This window comes from Cervus canadensis, chromosome 29, assembly GCF_019320065.1.
Source record: "Cervus canadensis isolate Bull #8, Minnesota chromosome 29, ASM1932006v1, whole genome shotgun sequence".
Taxonomy (NCBI): domain Eukaryota; kingdom Metazoa; phylum Chordata; class Mammalia; order Artiodactyla; family Cervidae; genus Cervus; species Cervus canadensis.
In genome coordinates, this window is record NC_057414.1 from 45,147,792 (window position 1) to 45,152,977 (window position 5,186).

Sequence of the window (5,186 nt, forward strand, 5' to 3'; positions counted from 1 at the left end):
CTTTCGACAGGAGAATTTTTTCTTGTTTCTTTCATTTGCCTTTTAAAATCACTCAAAAATGTTTCAAAAGTCACCAAAAAAATTCAAAGACACTATTTGAAAATCCAGAAATAAAATGTTTTACATATTTTTCAACAAATGACACTGGAACAATTGAATGCCAATAGGAAAAAAAATGGATCTTGATCTAAACCTCTTACTTTATACAAAATTAACTGTGTATCAATCATAGATCTAAATGCAAACTACGAAGCTACAAAACACTTGTTTTCTTTACTTTTGTCTGGGCCATGCAGCACGTGGATGTTAGTTTCCTGACCAGGGGTTGAACCCACACCCCCCTGCAGTGGATGTGCAGAGTCTTAACCATTGGGCCGCCAGGGAAGTTCTGTGAAACTACAAAACATCTAGAATAAAGCGTAGGGGACTGTCTTCGTGGCCTTGAGAAGCACAAGCAGTAAGCAATGAGAACGTGTGTGAGTGCGGCTGAGTCCCCTTACTGCCCACCTGAAGCTCAGCGTTGTTCATCGACCGTGAAGTCAAAGTGGAGTCGCTCAGCGGCGTCCACCTCTCTGCGACCCCGTGGACTGTAGCCCACCAGGCTCCTATGTCCTTAGGGATTTCCCAGGCAAGAACACTGGAGGGGGTTGCCACTTCTTTCTCCGGGGATCTTCCTGACACAGGGATCTGACCCGTGTCTCTTGATCTTTACCAAGATCAAGATTCTTTAACGTCTGAGGCACCAGGGAAGCCCATAGCCCAATACAAAATAAAAAGCTTACAAAAAGAAATAAACAATAAATTAAGCGGCATTTATTACAGTTTGGATGTACAGGGTAAGGGAATAAAATCCTGTGTGTTGCCAAGGAGGAAGCGCTGGACAGAGGACAGTGGTCGCGGGAGGAGAGCTGAGCAGAGGGTCCCTTTGGAGGGACCATGTTCTTCCTGCACCAGCTTTCCATCAGGTGCGTAGCCGAAGGGGAACTCGTGAAGATCTCACATTCAGACGTCGCCGAATCACAAAGCTGCAGGGCGCTCTGCTCTCCGCACGACAGCAAGGGGGCTCTGTGGTTCCACTTAATGTAAAACCGGAGACTATTTTTTAAAAAATGCAAATGGCTGTTCTCTGGAAATGACCCTGGAGCCATTTCAAATGAAGAAACATTCATCCCATAAAATCTACTAGAACTTGGTAAGAACTGGAAGAGTCTGGGGTCTGTGAACCTAGGTGTGTACCCCTGAACCCCCGCACTCTGGCTCAGCAGGACGGAAGCCCACCCCAGGCCAGGCAGCCCCACACGCCGGGGCCCCCACACTCCCCACCGCCCCCGGCATCCCACTGTTGGGCTACCTTCCCGGGAGGGCAGCTTGTCAGCGTTTCTTGCCCTGCCCCTCCGACATCTGCGTTTGAGTCTAAATCCTGAGTGAGTGTGGCTGAGGGTGGGTCCTGCTCCAGCTCAGACCCCACCCGGGGCCCCACCCTGGGCTCAGGCGCTGAGGGTGCTGGTTCCCTCTCTCCACACTCTGGCTGGTGGTGGGGGCTTCCCCGCCGAGAATTGGAGCGGCCGGCCCCAACCCACCAAGCACTCAACTTCTTCCTCGCCTTTTAATTTTTACTTTTCGGCCTTGCCCTGCAGCAGGTGGGGTCTTAGTTCCTCAACCAGGGGTCGACCCTGTGTCCTCTGCATTGGGAGCGCGGAGTCTTAACCACTGGACCGCCAGGGGTGTCTCCAAGCACTCAACTTCTAAAGTGGGGGTGAGACCGTGCGAGCCGTGGTTCTTGCCCCCAGCGTCAGGACTGTGGGTCAGGGAGTTTTCCAGGGGAGAAGCAGGCTGTGGAACCAGGGCTCCAAATCCGTCTGCAGAAGAACGACTTCATCTGCAGCAGAGTGAAGTCACCTCTCAGGACCGGTGGCTGCGATTGGGAGGAGAGAGAGAAATCCTTTAGAGACGCAGGGTAAGAGAGCTGGGAAGGACAGCAGTGGCCAGGAGCCTCCTGGGTCAGAACAATCTTAGACCCTGTCCCGGGAGCAGAGAACGACCCCGTGGGCTGTAAGCCACCAGGCTCCTCTGCCCATGGGATTCTGCAGGCAAGAATACTGGAGTGCATAGCCATTCCCTTCTTCAGGGGCCCTTCCCAACCCAGAGATTCAACCCAGGTCTCATGCATTACAGGCAGATTCTTTACTTTCTGAGCCACAAAGGAAGCCCCAAGAGAATAATTTGTCCTGTACAAATTATTCTGATAGACTTGGACAGAAACTAAGGCCGGATGTAGAAGCTGGGGTCCCAGGGTACTCACAGAACCTCCACTGCGTGACAGCTCATTGTTCGTTTCCAGTGCACGTGGGACATTAACTGAGGGAGATCACGTTCTCGAGCAGGAAGTAGCTTCAGCCAAGATTTTAAATCTTGTGTCATACAAAATATGTTATCTGACCAGATGGAGTTAAATTCGGTCTTAATAGCAGGAAGAAATCTTTAAAATACCTGTGTATTTCGAAACAAAATACCAAACTGCTAAAAAATCCACAGATCAAAGAATAGGTCAGGATGTAAGTTAGAAATTACTTCCAAAGAAAGAAAATGAAGTGAATCACTCTCTGAATTTCTGTTTTCCCAGTTTAGAGTATTAATGTACAGATTATAAAAGAAGTTCTCAATGAAAGGGCCTTAGTTCTCACGTTAACTGATTGGAGAAAGGAGTTAATTCAACTTGAAAAAAAAACAAACAGAAAAATGTGAAAGATCAGAGTGAGAATCAATGAAATTGAAACGGAAAACCAGTGGAGAACCTATAAGACTGAAGGATGGTTCTCTGAGATCAACAGGCTTGAGTAACTCTTAGCCAGACTGACCATGAAAAGAGAGAAAGCAGGAGGTGACCGGCTCACACACGACAAAAGCATTGCTGTTGTTGTTCAGTCGCTCAGCCGAGTCCGACTGTGACCCCACGGACGGCAGCACGCCAGGCTTCCCCGTCCATCACCAACTCCTGGAGCCTGCTCAGACTCCTGCTTGTTGAGTCGGGGATGCCATCCAACCATCTCGTCCTCTGACAAAAGCATAATCACTACATATTCCACAGATATTAAAACAAAGGAAGGGGACCCATAAGAGCAGCTTCGCATCAATGCTTTTGATAATTTAGATAATTAGATAAACCGGACAAAAATCGGTGAATGACACAATCTTCCACAGCTCACTCAAGAAGAAACAGAGAATAAAATAATTTTGTATTTACTAAAGAAGTTTAATTTTGGCTTCAGAAAAAAAAAAAACAAAACACAAAACTCCCCACTAAGAAAACTTCAGGCAGAGACGGCTTCATAAGGTGAATTCTACCAAACACGAAGAAAAGAAACAGTATAAACTCTGCACAGATCCTTCCAGAAAACTGAAGAGGAAGGAAGTATACTAAAATGTACACAGAAGTGAAAAAGGCCCGGATTAACCAAAGCAGCTTAGGAAGAGGAGAGGACTGAGGTCAGTCATCATCAATCTGCAGAAACCTCGGAAACCGCAGCCCCAGCTCAGGAGGACGTGCTCAACAGGGACATTTGCACGGGGTCCCGATGTTCCAGTCCTGACGCCCAGGGCCCCGGAGCGTGGCTGTTTGGAGCTGGGCCTTAAAGAGGGGATGATGGCACAGTGAGGTCGCTGGGGGCCCTGAGCCCCGCAGGACTGGTGTCCTGTGAGAAGACACCCCCGGGCCCAGGAGGGGGGCCTCCGGAGCACCAGCCCCACCCACACCGGGGCCTGGGGTTCCAGCTCCACGGCTGGAGACAGGGCGAGTCTGCTGTCTAAGCTCCCTGGCTGTGTATGTGGGAAGCCCACATCAGGAATTCTCAAAGCTGAGAAAGGAACTAAATATCAAAATTGAGCAAAAGGCTGAAACAGATGCTTCACCGAAGGAGACATGCAAATGGTGGTAAGCACATGAAAGGATATAGGTTTACCTCTGGCTGATTCATGTTGAGGTTTGACAGAAAACAACAAAATTCTGTAAAGCAATTATCCTTCAATTAAAAAAAAAAAAGAAGTTCCACATCACATGTCATCAGGGAAATGCAAATAAAACCTCCGTGAGAAAGTGCTGCGTACTTTTTATCATTATTTCTTTAAATTAACTTACTTGGCTGTGTTGGGTCTTGGTCGCGGCACCAGGACCTTTGCTGTGCATGGGGGACCTGTCGTTGAAGCCTGTGGGCTGCGTTTGAGTCTCATGGGCTTACTTGCCCCTCGGCATGAGGGATCCTAGCTCCCCAACCAGGGACTGAACCTGCGTCCTCTGCATTGCAAGGTGATTCTTAACCACTGGATCACCAGGGAAGTCCCCTATGTACCTTTTAGAGCTGGAACAAAAAACCAACCTAGCCCATCTCAAGCGCTGACAGAGAGGGAAGCGTATACACCACTGGCCGTGGGGTAGGGTGGGGCGGTCTCATGGTAGCAGCAGAAGCGTGCATGCTGCTGGCCTCGGGGAAGGACGGGGCGGCCCCGTGGGAGCAACGGAGGCATACACGCCCGCTGGCCGCGGGGTAGGACCGGGCGGCCCCGTGGAGTGAGCTTGCTGGGTTCTTAGAAGTTAGCGTAAATTTATCGTATGACTCAGCAATCTGACTCAGCGTCATCCACAAAAATGAGGTAAAAAAAAAACCTATGTTCTCACTGAAACCCAGTGCTGAGTGTTTGTTTTTTGAGGTTTTGTTCTTGTTGTTTGGTTTTTTTTTTGCTGAGCGGCCTGCAGGATCTTAGTTCCCCGACCAGAGACTGAACTCGGCCTGGGCCGTGAAAGCTTGAGCCCTAACCATTGGACCACAGGGGGCTCCCTAAATGCTTATTTGTAACGACCAAAACTCGGAGACAGCCCAACCGACCCTCGTTTTCGTGACACAAAGAAGCAAAGTCCTACACACACAGCGGTGTGAGTGACTCTCAGAGGCATCATTGCTAGTGAAAGAAGACTTGAAAACATACATGTTGTGTGACTCTGTTCACATTGTGTTGTTCAGAGTCTCAGTCATGTCCGACTCTGCAACCCCAAGGACTGCAGCACGCCAGGCTCCCCTGTCCTTCACCATCTCCTGGAGCTTGCTCAAACTCATGTCCATTGAGTCGGTGATGCCATCCACCCTTCTCATCCTCTGTCATCCCCTTCTCCTCCTGCCTTCAATCTTTCCCAG

At 49.3% G+C, this 5,186-nt stretch overlaps 1 long non-coding RNA gene across 1 annotated transcript; it reads right to left on the reverse strand.

The window, feature by feature from the left end:
* Positions 1 to 715: 715 nt before the first annotated feature.
* Positions 716 to 4,459, reverse strand: LOC122431409. Its single transcript, XR_006266498.1, has 3 exons — positions 4,136 to 4,459; positions 2,303 to 2,490; positions 716 to 1,915 (listed from the first exon to the last, which is right to left on the reverse strand). It is a non-coding gene; the product is annotated as an uncharacterized LOC122431409 (long non-coding RNA).
* Between the last annotated feature and the right edge of the window lie 727 nt (positions 4,460 to 5,186).